Raw genomic sequence first — 17,672 nt, forward strand, 5'->3', positions numbered from 1 at the left:
TGGAGAGACATCAATTTGATGGGTGGACCACTCGGTGGATAAAGAACTGGCTGGATGGCCGCACACAAAGAGTTGTGGTCAATGGCTCAGTGTCCGGCTGGAGACCAGTAACGAGTGATGTCCCTCAGGGATCGGTGTTGGGACCGGTCTTGTTCAACATCTTTGTCGGTGACATGGACAGTGGGATTGAGTGTGCCCTCAGCAAGTTTGCCGATGACACCAAGCTGTGTGGTTCGGTTGATACGCCAGAGGGAAGGGATGCCATCCAGAGGGACCTTGACACACTTGTGAAGTGGGCTGATGCCAACCTTATGAAGTTCAACCAAGCCAAGTGCAAGGTCCTACACCTGAGTCGGAGCAATCCCAGGCAAGGCTACAGGTTGGGCAGAGAAGAGATTCAGAGCAGCCCTGCAGAGAAGGACTTGGGGGTGTTGGTCGATGAGAAAATGACCATGAGCCAGCTCCAGTGTGCGCTCGCAGCCCAGAAAGCCAACCATATCCTGGGCTGCATCAAGAGGAGCGTGACCAGCAGGTCGAAGGAGGTGATCCTGCCCCTCTACTCTGCTCTCGTGAGACCTCACTTTGGAGTATTGTGTGCAGTTCTGGTGCCCTCAACATAAAAAGGACATGGAACTGTTGGAACAAGTCCAGAGGAGGGCCACGAGGATGATCAGGGGACTGGAGCACCTCCTGTATGAAGATAGACTGAGAAAGTTGGGGCTGTTCAGCCTGGAGAAGGCTGGTGGGGAGCTCATAGCAGCCTTCCAGTACCTGAAGGGAGCATGTAGGGATGCTGGGGAGAGGGACTCTTCATTAGGGACTGTAGTGATAGAACAGGGGGTAACGTGTTCAAACTTAAACAGGGGAAGTTAAGATTGGATATAAGGAAGAAGTTCTTTACTGTGAGGGTGGTGAGGCACTGGAGTGGGTTGCCCAGGGAAGTTGTGAATGCTCCATCCCTGGCAGTGTTCAAGGCCAGGCTGGACAAAGCCTTGGGTGGCATGGTTTAGTGTGCGGTGTCCCTGCCCATGGCAGGAGGATTGGGACTAGATGATCTTAAGGTCCTTTCCAATCCTAACTATGATTATAAGATAGAAAACTGGTTATGCAGACCTAAGAAGTATAAGTGATGTTTACATTTATTTCTTGTGTTTTATCTTTTTAAACAGTACATGGAAAAATCTAGTACCTAGGTAGGTTTTTATTCTGTGCGATAAGATGATGGACATTTTTAGTCCCCTGTGACATCTCCAGCTGCAAGCCATATAGTCTCTGAGAACTTTCTGAACTGCATAATTCTGGGACTCATGATGTATCACTGCACAAAATCAGGCCTTTCACTATCCAAACTTCAGAATTTATAAGGCTGTTTAATTATACTAAAGTACGAAACGTATGATTTGGCGGTGCATGCACAGTGCTTCTCTAAATAGTTTGTCTTAAAACTGTGTCACTACTAATGTTTTGATTGTAGTTATTCTGAGACAGAGAAGGAACAGTGTCATGTTGCATCATTTTTCTCCCTAAGGCAGTCTGTGGTCCGGATTGACCAACAATTTTTCCTCAATTGTCATTAAAGCCAAGGAGCCCAATTGTCTTTCTAAAGCCCTAACGGTTTTCTGAGAACAGTCAGTTTTCCATCTCTCTCTCATCTTTTCGTATGAAAGGGTTGTTTTTTTCTGAAATCCAAAGTTGCTCTTTCTAATGCTAGATATAAACCAATTCTGACTTCTTAAAATTAATAAAGGGAAGCCTACTTAATTTAAAAGTTACTTCTACAGAAATTATTGAAAGTACTGGGGGGGGGGGGGGAGATTCTCCTCTAATGTTGTTCTACAATATCACTAATTTTAGGTACATTTCAAAGCTAAATTTGAGAGTACTTTTTAAATATGATAGATTTACTAGCTAGTTCTCTGCCTTAGCAGAAAACTTTGTATCTCTTCCACCAAGTTTTTCTTATTTCACCAGAGAAAGAAGTTTTTTTTGCAACGGTCCCCATTTCTTTTCCAGCTGGTCCTTCTGAAACAATTTTCAAATAAAATATGAGCTGATGTTTTGAATTTTTCTGGAAGCAGATCCTGTAAATAAACATTGCAAATTACAAGGGCCTTTCCATTTTGAAAAATTGGAACGACAGGCACCCTGAACAAAAGTAAATATTCCCAACACTTTTCGTACTGATACCTAATTAGTAAGCACAGTGGTTTAATTGTAATTTCAAAGTTAAATATTGAAGTAATGCAAGAATTCCTGATACTGCAGTCCATTTCTCTTTAAAATTAATATCATAGCAAAACTGTTAAAATTCCTCTTGTTTTAATAAATAATTTTTCTTAGTGAAGCTAGGCATGCATGCACGTAGCTTCTGAATTAGTTGCCTAAGGGTTTGCTTGTCACACTAACCTGGATGTCTCCAGGAAGTTTTGAGGATTTTTTGTTATTTTAGTCCATGATGCTAGGAAGTTTTACGAATATCTATCCTTAAGTTTTTCTGTCATGTATCAAGACATTTCTGTGAAGTAAAATGCACATCATCTTTGTTTTTCCTTAAAAAGCTATGGGTTTAAAATAACAGCAAAGAGCTGCTGTCATTATTTGTCAATTACACAAAATATTTCAAGGAGGAATGTAGTTAGAATTTAGTACCTAGGATAAATTGTGGTGTTCTTTTCTGTGGTAACACCAAACCAAATTCAGATCCTTGATTTTTATTGTCAAGATTCCTCTTGGGAAAAAAAAAAAAAAAAAAAGAAAAAAGAAAAACAAACAAACAAACAAAAAACCTAACCACCCAAAACAGTGCTCTCAAAAGTAGCAAAATTAAAATCTAGCTGTTAATGAAAACCTAAGAAATTACTGGTTTTCTTTACATGAGTGTGGCCTGAAAGGTTGTGGAGGTGCTTTTTTCGTTTTGGTGTTTCATTTTATTTTCTTTTCACCTTACCACAGATTAACATTCTTGAAGGCCCACAATAATGATTAAAATCTAATGGTTAAGGGGAGTGAAAATACTAAAAAAGAGATGTCTCTGCTGTGTTTCATCTGCCAGTGCTACAAGGCCAGATCAGTTGTGGGTAAATGCTGGTGATCCAAGCTGACTGTGCCAACTTTAAACCAGGGCTGTCTGCGAAGCCATGGGACTGCCAAGAGTTTGTCTCTTCCCACAAGTCTGTAGGGAATAGAATAGGGAACCAAATTCTTGCTTAACTGGGGATGACTGCAAACAGCTCAACACAGAGCCAAGGGAATGAAAACAGCAACAGGGAGAAAAGCCAGCTTGGTCAGGTCTTTGCTGTGGGGACACACACCTGCATCTGCGAGAAGCACCTGCTAGTCAGTATCTCGAGCAGCAGTTATTCAACCCAGCCACTGGCAGATGTTAGAAAAAAATGCTATTATTTTTACACTATTGATACATAAATGCAAATGTTTATTGTTGAGTCTCATGTATGATTTGATAGTAGTTTATGAGAAGGTAGCTAAATACTGTCCTGGAAAAGGCAACAGGAAATGGAGAAGGAAACCTGGCCACATGTGCACCTTCAATAAAAGTCACACAAGGAAAAGCTGTATAATACATATAGTGTATATTTTAGAATGTATTATAACTTAACCTCACCTAGATAATTCCAGCACAGTATTTTTGCTTATGCTACTAATTCTTTTAGGAAGTTTTATACATTTCCCAGTGTAGACATTTATATTGGTTCAGGTATATATCTTTTTTCCCTTTAATTTTCTTTTTATCTCAAGCATAATTGAAGCCTTTGAGTGACAGCAAGTGACATTTTCACAGGATAGATTCTGTAGGCAAATGAACAGTTGACAGCAGGCATAATGGCAGCCTGGAATAGTGTGACATGTAGGTGTTCTGACTGGAAGGCACTCATTGTGTTGAATGAAGTTCTCATAGAGTAGCTTTCAGTTTATATTGTATTCTCAGAGTATAGAATTAAATATATGCCCGTTACACATATGCTTCAGTTGGAGTTTTTTTAACACAATTTCATCTCTTGAAGAAGAAATAGTATTACATAGCCTGAAAGGAAATTCAACAGATAGATACTGGCGTTAGTCAAAGTCCTTGGCTTATGTATTCTGTAGGTGTGAAACAGTGAGGTGTCTTCCAGTGTGGATAAATACACTGTATGTTACCATACAACAGCTCTGTAATTAGATAAAAGCAACTCAGAATAAAGGTCGGGGGAAGGGAGGGTTTGTTGGGGTTTTTTTGGGTTGTCTGACTTAAAAATACCAAATATTCAAGAAACCTTGATGAAGTTATCGAGTACCTTGTGTGTACTATGAAATTTCACAGCTGGAGAAAGTAAAAGTTTACCTGATAAAAGTTTAATGTTAGTATTTCAGTTGGCTTGCAGAAGATAGGATAACTGCTAATAGCTGAAAAATGTAATTAGTTCCGCATTAACTTAAATAATAGCATATATGTCTATACAGAAGATTGATCAGTAGGTCATTTTGCTAAAATACCATTCTGTTAAAATACCATTGAAAGTGTAAGACGATTAGTAAACTCTCTTTAATTGTTGTATCAACAGAAATTTATGCACATGTCTTGAGCAAGTTAATATATTTATTAAAATTATGATCCTTGAATTATTTGGAACTAGTGATGCTAGAGAAAAGCGCTGTTGTTCCTGCAAAGGGAGACTTTAAAACACTCTGCAAATTCGTTCATATTATGAAACTGCAGAATGTGTATCTTCCAGTGTAGCAAGTTAGCAAATTGCTGATTTAGATCATGCCACTTAAAGGCATTGCCAATATTTAGATGAGTTTGCCATCTGTAATGAATAGTATTGAGACTGTGGATAGCCCTCTTACCTTAACTACATAACTGCAATGTTGTAAAAAACAGTTACTTTACAATATCTTCCTTTAGAAAGAATTGAGCAGAGTCAAAACTGAGCCAGGCACTTCTCTCAGCATGGTGGTATAAAATTTGGTGGTTACTTCCAAACATCTTTCTGTATTTCAGTTGTTTTTTCTGTTTGCTTTGTACTTTAAAGACTCCTTAGTAATATCCTGTCAGTGGGAATTATTATGCAGAAGTAGTACATGCGTAAGAATTATGATTTTCATTATTTTTCTTAAATTGCATTCTGTTTATGATCTAAAAGCTGAAATATATTTCAGAACTGAAAAATAGGTATGCTGTTTCCGATGAAAAAAAAAAAAAGAAAAAACAAACAACAAAACAACCAAACCCAAAAACCTGCATTTTTGCTCACTTGTTTACGATGGTGGGAGTACACCCTAAACACATCTGTTTTTATTTGGTCCCTTTTCTTTAAAATAATAAAATTAAAGAAAAAAAAAAAGCAGCCTTGTATTCACAATGTGAGCAGCAGAATATTGATGTTTCATTTTGGTGACACTAAAGATCTTGGAAAATAGTGGGGGTTTTACCCTTCTAGGACATAAGAAAGATCTTTCTAGATTCTTGTTAGCAAAATGGGTCACTGCTTTAGGATGATTTACTGGTACATCTTTCCAAAATGCACCAGTCGTTCCCAGTTTAACTGAAGATAAGTAGGTTAAATATCCACTGTAACAGCTGTGTAGGGCTCTCATTCAGCAGTAAGATACAGTATTTTGAAATCTTCTGTCTAATGTGAGAGGGCAACTGTCATTGATTTCATAGCATCCTGGAATGGTTTGGATTGGAAGGGACCTTAAAGATCATCTAGTTTGAACCCCCCTGCCATGGGCAGGGACAACTTCCACTAGACCAGGTTGCTCAAAGCCCTGTCCAACCTGGCCTTGAGCACTGCCAGGGATGGGGCAGCCACAGCTTCTCTGGGCAGCCTGTGCCAGTGCCTCGCCACCCTCACAGGGAAGAACTTCTTCCTAATGTCTGATTTAAGTATCCCCCTCTGCCAGTTGAAAGTCATTCTCCCTTGTCCTGTCCCTACATGTCCTTATAAAAAGCCACTGTCCATGTTTCTTCCTGGCCCCTTTAGATGCTGGCAGCCACTCTAAGGCCTTCCCAGAGCCTTGTCTTCTCCAGGCTGAACAAGCCCAGCTCTCTCAGCCTGTCTCTGTAGGAGAGGTGCTATGGTTCGAGACACGTTTTCTAAATGAGGTTCAGTGCCCTCAGATTAGGTTATCATGACTGTCCCATCTAAACATATGAAATTATGTGTTCTTCATGAATAGTTTTGATTTGTGCTACAGGAATGCAAAACTAAAATTCCATCTGAGACAGTAAAAGATGGTTTATAATTACAAATTAACTAGTCCAGATGCAGCTCCAGGGAGGGGGTAGGGAACAATCTGCTAAAGACTGAGGGAGCAAGGTCCAGACATCTAGACTACACACCACATGAGATGGGGCCCATTTGGGAGGCAGGGTGAATGAGGAGAGAGAAGCTGCATTTTCCATAGCTGCCACCTGCTGCCTTGGTGAAGCAGACTCTGTAAACACATGCTTAATGCACCACATTATATTTAAGTTCTTACATGAAAGAGTTCAGTGCAACTGATCAATGATAAAATGTTTTGAAACTAGAAATATGTGTTGTAAAAGCATATCTTCAAGTGAAGATGGGAGTGATGCCTTCAAATGGACAAATGGAGAGGTGCCTGAGGACTGGAGGAAAGCAAATGTCACTCCAGTCTTCAAAAAGGGCAAGAAGGAGGACCCGGGTAACTATAGACCGGTCAGCCTCACTTCCATCCCTGGGAAAGTGATGGAACACCTTATTCTTGATGCCATCTTAAAGCATGTCAAGGATAAGAGGGTTATGAGGGGCAGTCAACATGGCTTTACCAAGGGGAATGAGGAAATAACACGGTGGATGGATGATGGCAGAGCGGTGGATGTGGTCGACCTTGACTTCAGCAAAGCATTTGACACAGTCTCCCACAGCATCCTCATAGCTAAATTGAGGAAGTGTGGCCTGGATGATCAGCTAGTGAGGTGGACTGCAAACTGGCTGAAGGAGAGAAGCCAGAGAGTTGTAGTCTATGGGGCGGAGTCTAGTTGGAGGCCTGTATCTAGTGGAGTGCCTCAAGGGTCAGTATTGGGACCAGTATTATTTAATATATTCATCAATGATTTAGATGAGGGAATTGAGTGTACTGTCAGCAAGTTTGCTGATGACACTAAGCTGGGAGGAGTGGCTGACACGCCAGAAGGCTGTGCTGCCATCCAGCAGGACCTGGACAGGCTGGAGAGTTGGGCAGGGAGTAACTTGATGAAATATAACAAGGGAAAGTGTAGAGTCCTGCATCTGGGCAGGACCAACCCCAGGTTCCAATATAGGTTGGGGAACGACCTGTTAGAGAGCAGTGTAGGGGAGAGGGACCTGAGGGTCCTGGTGGACGGCAGGATGACCATGAGCCAACACTGTGCCCTTGTGGCCAAGAAGGCCAATGGCATCCTGGGGTGTATTAGAAGGGGGGTGGTCAGTAGGTCGAGAGAGGTCCTCCTTCCCCTCTACTCTGCCCTGGTGAGACCGCATCTGGAATATTGTGTCCAGTTCTGGGCCCCTCAGTTCAAGAAAGACAGGGACCTGCTGGAGAGAGTCCAGCGCAGGGCGACTAAGATGATTAAGGGAGTGGAACATCTCCCTTATGAGGAAAGGCTGAGGGAGCTGGGTCTCTTTAGTTTGGAGAAGAGGAGACTGAGGGGTGACCTTATTAGTGTATATAAATATATAAAGGGGGATTGTCACGAGGATGGAGCCAGGCTCTTCTCAGTGGCAAACAATGATAGGACAAGGGGTAATGGGTACAAACTGGAACACAAGAGGTTCCACTTAAACTTGAGAAGAAACTTCTTCTCAGTGAGAGTGACGGAACACTGGAACAGGCTGCCCAGGGGGGTTGTGGAGTCTCCTTCTCTGGAGACATTCAAAACCCGCCTGGACACATTCCTGTGTAACCTTATCTAGGTGTTCCTGCTCTGGCAGGGGGATTGGACTAGATGATCTTTTGAGGTCCCTTCCAATCTCTAACATACTGTGATACTGTGATACTGTGACATAGATTCTTCAGTTATGTCAGCTGTCTTTAGCTTTTATTTTACTTTCCTGCCCAAAACAGGTCCTGTTTTTTCCTAGATATCTAAGAAGAGAGTAAGGGAATTTAAAAACCCAAGAGCCAGGAGAGACCACAGTGACTTTTGTCTGGCTTCCTTCAGCATGCAGACTGTCAGTTTTTGCAAAACCTGATTTAAACCTTGTCTATTCAAAAGGTACATGATGTTGCTTCAAAGCCCTGAACTGATAGTGAGCTCACTATATCACCGGGAAGTGTTTGCATGTGTAATTAGTTACAATAGCAGGGAATTGCATTTTATATAAAATCAATACTGCTTTACCTTTCATGTGGAAGGACTTAAATGTTTTCTTTTTGTTTATGCATACTAAATCTTTCATAATTGTATTCTTGCTTGTTCTTCTAGAGTGGTTTACTTTCTTCAACTCCTTTAGTTGTACACATGCTTTCACATTTTCTTGCACTATTTGCAAAAGGGAAAAAAATCATGCCAGCTGGGAAATGTTTGTGAAAGCCATTTGTGATGTGCCATACAGTGTGCTAAGATACAGCCTAGCATACTTTTGCTAGTGCTCTGTAGCATAAAGTTGATACCTAGCGTCCGAAGTTTGCAGCATTATTACTGACATGTCTTACTTGTTTTATCCCCTAAGTTGCTGCTAGAAACAATGTGGTAGATGTTAAGTAGAATTTATAGGTATTTTGGATGCTAAAGCATTTATTAAGGCTAGTGCTGCCCCAGATACAGACTCATAGAATCAGCTAGGTTGGAAAAAACCTTTAAGATCATCAAGTCCAACCATTACCCCAGGACTGCCAAGTCCACCATTAAACCATATCACTGAGGGCCTCATCTGTATGTTTTTTGAACACTTCCAGGGACAGTGATTTCGCCACTTACCTGGGACTTCCTCCACCATGGTCAATTCCTAAATCCAAAACTAAGTATATATAAGAAGCTAAAGCCAGTTTAGCCTGTCAGCCTGGGAATCGTACTTGCTGGCAAGTGAGCCAACAGGAAGGGAGGGAAGGAGAGGCTGCAAGGGGTCTAAGTTCTTCCTTACATGTTGGACTTATCAGGGTTGTGTTCCTTAGAGTAAGTTTTAGCTTCGATTCAAGTTCATACAATATTTAAAATAACGGGATGTATTCACTGAAAAGGAGCAGAGGGTTGTGGGGAGGTGCAGGAACCAAATCACAAGATACAAAATATCTACTGGACTGACACGACAGTAAGTTATTTGTTTAGGTAGAAACAGAAATTTATGAAGCCTGTATCTAGGATTGAACTGTATGTTTTAGCATTGAACTAAATGTGGTCGTGCAGTGATGATGAAAAGGTGGTTTTTAAAGCAGGCAACTTTAAGGGTGCAGGCATTGATCATATACAGTTACTTAAGTGGCATTTTGGTCCTGGCTCTATGGAAATAGGTGGTAGAACTGAAAAAGCATTTCAGTTATGTTCACGAAGTACCACACTGTACTGATTGAAATGTGTCTTGTTGCTACATTCTGGGTAGGCATCTTGTTCGAAATACCCGGGCCTTCTGGATTTGACACATTTAAGTATTTTTGCAGCATGTTTTGGAATATGACCTCTAGGCTAGAGATTCCATATCAGTTTATTTTTTTTCTTATATTTCCTTGACCTTACCTAGTATTTTGTCCCATCTAGAAATTGTTTGTTGGCAACATTAAGGAACACTGTCTGAATGCCGAAGCCATCTCTCTCTTTCATTTCCTTGATTCTTTTGCTCTAATAGAAGGTAGAAAATAAAGATTTTGGGGGAGTGTTGAAGACATTTCTAATGAGTTTCTTTTGTGAAGATTTTCTAGAGAACATAAACATGGATTATTTTTTTAGTAGATTTTTCCATAACTTCAGCAACTTGGTGATTTAAGTTTAAAACACTACTAGACTCAGGGTTTGGCCAACAAATGTAAATGGTGAGGTAACCTCTGATTCACCGAGATTTATCTAAATCTATGTTGTATGCATTTGTTGTGTACCCCTCTAAGTTCCCTTCTGTGTCTGCTGAAGAGGAGCTCTGCAAAAATTGGTGTCTGGCCTTGCAATTGCCACAGAAGATTTTAAAGACTGGACAGACAGTCCTTTACCCCTGGATACTTAAACCACACATTTTCAGGTAGGTTCCACTTACCTCTCTCCTGCCCCAGTTGACCCTATGGAGGACCCTGAACTCGGCCTTGTCCACCCTCTCCAGTTAAAGGCTTGGCAGTAAAACAAACTACAGAAGTATTTCTGAAAGCTTAAAGCAGAGAATGCTGAGTTAATGCTTTCAAGACTTGGAAGGAAAAGAGTACACTAAAACCCCAAACCTAATCCGTGCTTTTAAAGACAATATACTAAAATAGCTAAATACATGCTACTACCTTCAAGGTAGTCTTTGAACATTAGAGCTTGAACTTTACATAATATTCAGTTGCCTTACTCTCAAATGCATAATCTTAGTGTCATTTGAAATGCGGATGTTGGTGATCTCTAGGGTCCATATGCTTTGCACCTTTAACATTTCCTAACTACATCATAAAGAATAGTAGAACTAGCTGTTTACCTCACTAGGTTGATTTCATTTTTAACAGCTTTTGGTAGACTTCACATACAGTATCTTTGGATGTATTTTGACAGGAGTATAAGATTGAAGGCCTTTGGCCAGTACTTTTCAGGAATCAAACTCTCTCTTCATCTGTTGTTCTTTCAATAGTTCACGCATACAAGTCCAAAAATGGCTTTAGAGATTTGGAATGCAGGAAGAGAGCTTTCCTGCATGTCTGTTAATTTGCTGTGATCCCTACTGGTGCCAAAAAAGAAAGAAAAGTCATGATGACTCATCAGGAGAGGGTTTCCATTCTGTGTGAAGTATTGTTTGGATGTTTCATTAGTGTGGTGGTGAGTAAAGCATTTGATAGTAGGACATCAACAGCTAGTGCTTTTATATGGACACTTGCATGGCATGGGTAGTGGTTCTCAGTGCTTCAAGTCTCAGATTGTGCCAAGGCCTTTGACAGAAACTGTATGTTTCCATTGCGTGATATATCACTGTGTATCCAGGAGGAGGTAAAACCAAGTAAATCAGTTTGGGAAAATTTGTACTCATTAGCTGTTTAAAAAATACTAGTTTTGTAGCATTCTAAAGAAGGCTTCTAGAAAGAAGCTTCATACCCCATAACTTCACCCATTAAAGGTAGGGTGCCTGAACAGTTGGTATACATAGGCTGTGTGTGGGATGATTAGAGGGGCAGAAAGAAGTGTCACATGTGGGCTGCAGGAGTGATGCCTGCCCAGTAGTAACAGCACTTGGTGAGTTTTGTGTAATATACATTATGCTAAGGGAAGGTAATTACCTGGTGACTATGTCAGAATTAGTAGACTTTCACCTTGTTTTCTGCAGTTTCAAGAATTATTTCCTGTGCTAAGGGAGATGGGGCTGGCAGCAGGGAGAGCGGGAGATGGAATGAGTCCTTCCAAAGAGGCATAGAGAAATCTGATTATATTAGAGAAATGCTCCCAAAATATTTTACCTTAACGTCATATGGTGTCAGTTCTGGTTGCATTCATAATTTCATCCTGCTTCCTGATTTTGTAAACTGTTTACGTTTAACAAGTTTCTGTTGAAATAAAATAACATTCCAGAAACCTATCTGGTAACTTCGTATGTACCTGAACAGTATCACCTTTTGCGCAAAAAATGGAAGAATGTGTTTAGCATTGCTGTTAAAACAAAAGGTACCAGAAATAAATGGGATGCCTGTGCTTTTTTGTCCCTTCCGAAGAACACAATCTAAGACCAGAGTTATGTTAATCCCTGGCACTTTATTAAATCCAAAAATATAGTAACTGCTTATTGAAACAAAAATGGGAAATGCAGAGAATGTATAAGTTGATAATTAGGAAAGAAGCAAAAAAAAAAAAAAAAAATAGTCCCTGCAAAACAGCATCAGGCATCTGAGCTTGCACAGACCTGCAAAGAGCAGGTTGCTTGTCCTCAATGCAATCCCTTGGTTTTCTGTGTGCTCTGAGGGGTAAGAAACTGCTGGGAAATACTGTCCATCCTCAGGGACAGCAGCAAAGGAGAGATGACTTCAGGGTCTAGGAGAGTAGAGCGAGTCTTTGTATCCTGTGTTTACAGTTCGATATCAGGATCAGGATTTGTCTGCAGAGATGATCTTGGGTGCAGCAGGCACCTGAGGTTCAACAGGACATAGCTTTGTGCAGTGCTTACAGTTCTTTCTCAGTTTCACATGCTTGTTTTTTTGCCCATCTTTCCCATCATTTTCTCTGACCAACATTTTCAAATCACTATTCTTCAGCTCAATTGTTGGCTGGATAGGGATGCAGATCATTTAGTCACAGCCATAAATTTGATCAGCATCTCACAGAATTATTTAGGTTGGAAAAGACCTTGAAGATCAAGTGCAACTGTTAACCTGGCACTGCCAAGTCCACCATTAAGTCATGTCGTGAAGCACCACATATACACATCTTCTAAATCCCTCACGGGATGGTGACTCTACCTCTTCCCCATGCAGCTCTCTTGGTGCATCAGCTCGCTCCAGGGTGCTGGTGGCTGTAAAGGCTCAGACCTGAGCAGTGATCTGAAAGCTCTGAGCTGCCAGACTAGGAAGCCTGGGAAAGTGAAAGAAGTTTTGAAATCTTGTATACTTTCCATTGCAGGAGCAGGTAGATGATTGTCAGGCCATCTCCCAGAGAGAAATGTTGTGCTTTGCCATTGAGAAATCCTGGGATATCCATGCTTATAGGGTATATGGGATAAAGAGGAAAGGAGGCACATTGCCTCTAGGAAGTCCTGTTACAATTTTCATTGATTTGAAGAAGTTGCTTTGATACATAGGGAAAAGAGAAGATGAGCCTTTCTCTTAGGTGCTGGAAATCAAACAGTTAATAGTACAGGAAATCTTTATGGCCCACTTGTAAATTTTGCTCTGTTAAAGGGAACATGACAATTTTAAATCAACTGTCCAGGCAATCAACACTGGCTTTAAATGTGTGCAAACTGAAAATAATCCATGCCAGAACTTCTTGTGCTAGTGCCAGCTAAAAAGAAGAAAGAAAAATCAGATCGATAGATTTCAAAGCTGATAGTTGTGCTTAAGTGCTATGCTTGTAAATCACTGAATAACTTTTCCATTTTAACAGCTAATGTATGTAAATGTACATATAGTGCCTTTGCAATAATACAAGATACCTGAAATCCTGAATTCCTTGCTAAGCTTGCAGTATTGCAGTTGCTAAAATACAACCTGTAGTAATGTATTGCTATTCAGCTTAACCAGAGATGATTCCATGAGTGTCAAATGCTAGGGATATTCAAAATTCATGTAAAACATGTCAGTACATCTGACCTCAACTCCATAGTGGCATAGTGATGTTAAATTATTTTGCTATAGTCCCAAAAAGCTTCATGGATTAAGATTTTTTAAATACTACTATTTTAACAGTGGGAAATTAAAAAAAAAAAAAAAAAATTCTACCTCTTCAGCTTTTCAGTTTACTTTAGCTTCTCAAAACTCCCCTACCTCAAACCTTTTTTACAGTGTAACAGTCCCTGCGTGTTCCTGTAGTCATTTTGGTCAGGGCATATGTTTGCTGTGAAGGTGTGTTGGATCTACTTCTTGGCATGCCTCTTCATGCCTGGTTTTATACCTGGCAGCTTCCAAGTTATCTTCTGTTGCTGATGACACAAAAATTTGAAAGCAGAGATTAAAGTAACCTTCTATTCATTTTTATTAGTTTTACATGTTAGTCTTCTCATAAATAGCATCTGGAAAATATGCTACCAAAAAACATTTCTATCAAACATATCAGCAAAACCTACACAGAGCTGCTGAACAGTCTGCCATTAGTAAAGAGCTGTGGTGTTTGCCTGAGAAGAATTTAGAAGACCAGTGTGAAATCTGAATGCTTCAACAGACTTGTGCTCTTTCATACTTGCACATAAAGTTTGTATTTTCAGTTTTCGGACATGTTGCAAGAGCCCTGCCTGCTATTCAGTGTATGGTTGCAACAAATTCAGAATTTGCTGTGGGATTTGTATAAATGAATAAAACTGATGAAGTAGAAAAGATAGTTTATTCTGTGCTGCCAAATTAACTGCCACAAAATGACTTGGTTACATCAAGTGGGAAGAGATACTGAATAAAATATTTTGGTACGTGGGTTATAACAATAGTTCCTGATGATGATATGAGGAATACTAGATTACAGTATTACTTCTGTGCAGGTGAAGTCATATTTTCTCTATTTAAGGTTTCTTTGGAAGAATAAACCATAAGTCTGTCTAAAGAAAAATCTTGTTTCAAACTGATCATTTTCGTCTGCTAGCTGAAATACTTTAAGGTGCTGAAGTACAAATTTTTTTTATCCTACTGTGTTTATCATAGTGTGCTTAATTGGGCTGACCTACAGCAGTTACAAATTATTTGACTGTTTCCATTTACTACAGTTTCATATATGTTTTAGGATAAAGTTTTTACCTGGGGTAGATGAACATTGCTTTGTAGCAAAGCACTGGTACATAACATTGTTGATAGTTCAGCAGAGGGCATGTTTATAGTTCAAAAAAAAAGTAATTCAGAAGGCTGTGCCTGGTTTGTGTTGACTATTTCGAACCCCAATTAAAAATCACTAATTCAGTCATTCCATTTAGTAACAGCTGACTGTTAAGTATGTGAACTTACACAGTGTGAGGACTGTTTTAGTAATGTTCATACTTTGTGTCGTGGCTTTGTTAGGCATTTCACATTACAACAACACAATGGAGGTTAATTTTAATGGTGCTTATGTTGGCTTTTTTGAAAGTACATCAGGCTTTCTTTCTCAATTTTCTCTGAAACTCTGGGTTTGTGTGTAAGGTGAGTAATTTTCTGTAGCATTGAAATTTTTGAAGAGGTACATGCTACTGGAAGTATTCAGAAATGTAGCCCTCAAAAAAACTGTAGCTACTGCAGTTGAGGAAAGACTTTGAACACTGTTATTCATACCTGCTAATGCAGAATGTCAAGAAGAGTATGTAATGATTGGGGTGTTGAATTAGCCACATCAGGTTGTGCATATCTCAGTTCACTGAGAATTAAGCATTCTTACCTGGTTTTCAGGTTACCTTGATGTTATTGCAAAATTATTGAATTATTAAGAAATAATTCTTGTTGCTCAAACTTTCAATGTTTCCATCTGTTCACTGAAATTGAGCAACAGCTAAAATAGGCATTTCCTAATGCAGTAGTGCAGGTTGCCATTTTAGGTAATATCTTAATTTTGTGTCTTTATGTATGAGCATGTTTGTTTGACATCGTCGTACACTAAGATGAGACAGCAAGTCTTTGGTCCTCAAGTGAAGGTCCTGTTCATCTCATTTTTTATCATGTTAATCCAAAGTGAGTGCGAAAGTAGAATTCTACGTGGTTATTTTAGGTCTCAGCTTTTCTTTAGGTGTGTTTGCCACATGTTTCCACATTCACGCATTCTGAAAAGCTAACCAAAAATTTTTCCTTTAGCACAGCCACATATTGCCATTCCCTGAAAGGTATTTATAAAACATAATAAAATTCTTTTTGTGTGCAATTGCTTTCAGCCATGAATGCTTTTTGAAGGTGGCAGAACCATTCAGTTACTTTAAGTTAGTCGTGCATCTGCGGGGTTTGAATCACTTGTTAGTAGTTAGAGTTCAAAACTACTGAAATAGAAAGGAGCCTGTCTTAACAAGCATCAACTTTCATGTTGTAAAGTAAGAAAGAAGTTTCCACGTGAAGTACACGTCCAGACATCTGTAGTTACCTGATAAACAGGTAATTAAAAAACAAAAGTAATCGAAAAGCCCTCCTGATTTAGGACACCAGAGGTGCCTTAAGTTCTATCTGCCGTACTGGGCTGTCTCACCCCTCTGCTCCTGTGTAGTTGGCAGCTCGGGCAGTCTAAATGACTGGACTTGGCGTGTCTTGGCTTCTTACATTTCAGTTTAAGGCCACTGAGCACTGCTTCCCTAAATTTGGCAAGTGTACTCTTACAGCTGTCAAATTTAAAGCAGGTTTGCATTGTGATGACGATATGCTTTGGTCCTTAGCCTTCAGCTCACCATTAGTATCTGAGCGCTTGGTCTGAATAGAAACTGTTTTATCTACCGGATTAGTAGTTGGCCAGGGGATCTGATTGTCCCATCAATTTCAGTCTAGCGTAATTCAGTAGGAATTTAAAGTTTTTCTCCTTGAACAAATGTCTCATACTCTTTTTGAGAAATGAATTCTGTCATCTGGAAGCTCCCATTAACTCTTTCCTACTAGACACATATCTTTGAATAAGAGAAGTTTGCAAGTACAGAAGAGACTTTAGGGGTCAGAAACTTTCTCTTATATCCAGATAGTGTAAAAACATGCTAAGAATTAAGGAACTGGAACACTTAGCTTGTAGCTTCTGTGAAGAAGGAAAAATCCAGTTGTTAGATTACACCAGTTGACACTGTGTAAAATTCACTGTTTTTTAAATTCAAACAAAATTGTAAGACCATGCTGCTATTATACTTTTAATTATTAAATTAACTTGCAAAGTAATTAAAAGTGTTTAACTTACTGTTAATGACTGCAGGCCTTAAACAATTCTAGTCTTTTGCATTGTGTATTAGGAGATTCTTTGGCTTCAAAGGAGTTTTTTTCGGTAGTAGAGAAAATTTACTTAAAGTTTTGCAATAAGTAAAACCAAACTCACGTGTAACCAAGTTGTTTGTCGGCTGTTACTAGAAGTCTTTTTCTTTGATTCTTTGTGTGCTCTGCTGATATGAAAAGCTGGCTAAAATGAAGCTAGCAAATTCATTTGTTAACTGCTCTAACAGGGGGAAACACTTTTCTAGAACTCTGTAGGACAGCATTCATACAGCTAATCATTGACTTGCTTTCTGAAAAACATTTTAGAAACAAGAAACCTAACGCATTTTATATTTTTGATTTACATTGTAGATTTTGGAACATAAAAAACTTAGAAAAAAGTGTTAAATCTGTGATTAATTTTTTTCTTAAGGGATTTTTTTGCTGTTATGATGACTTGTCTTCAATCCTTCAATGTATATTTGTGTATTTCACTTGAGTTTTTACCTACTCCTGTTGTTGATGTCCTGTCAAACACCGTGACAGCTTTAAATGCTTGGGTTTACTGTCCACTCTTTTCCTTGCCTAATAATGCTCATAGAGCAGATGTGGGATAAAAAATTCATCCAGGTTTGTGGAATTGCTAAGGGAAGGAATGTGTTTTCATGAGGTCATTGCTAAGGCAATTCTTCCTTTCTACTTCTGTTTTCATCCTCTTCCCCCAGAAGCTATTAATTTATCTCAGTAAACCAAAGGAATAGTGTATGTATGTGTGTGTGTGTATATATATATAGTATATATATAGATGCTGTGTAATAAGTTTTTTCTGAAAACGTATTATAAGTTTTTAATGATGTGATGTTTTTGTTTGCAATTTGACTAGCTGACATTTTGTCATACATTGGCAGCTTTGACTTTTAGCCTGGTAACCTGCCTTGTTGTTTCTTATTGGGAATTGCTCAGAATAAAACTAATGCGAAATTCTATAAAATAAAAATTATCACTTCTGTTGTGCATAATAAGTGTGC

The 17,672-nt window shown here is 39.3% G+C and overlaps 1 protein-coding gene across 6 annotated transcripts in view; it reads left to right on the plus strand.

Moving 5' to 3' along the window:
- The window catches only part of MBD5 (methyl-CpG binding domain protein 5), a 160,602-nt gene that overhangs the window by 62,041 nt on the left and 80,889 nt on the right, over positions 1–17,672 (plus strand). The window contains exons 3-4 of one of the 6 annotated variants that reach the window (XM_080621834.1): positions 8,074–8,224; positions 10,048–10,175. The exons of the other annotated variants lie outside the window; for them this stretch is intronic. The gene's annotated coding sequence lies outside the window, so the exon portion shown is untranslated. The remainder of the gene's footprint in view (positions 1–8,073; positions 8,225–10,047; positions 10,176–17,672) is intronic. 6 annotated transcript variants of the gene reach the window in all.

This window comes from Psittacula echo (assembly GCF_963264785.1).
Source record: "Psittacula echo genome assembly, chromosome: 6".
NCBI lineage: Eukaryota > Metazoa > Chordata > Aves > Psittaciformes > Psittacidae > Psittacula > Psittacula echo.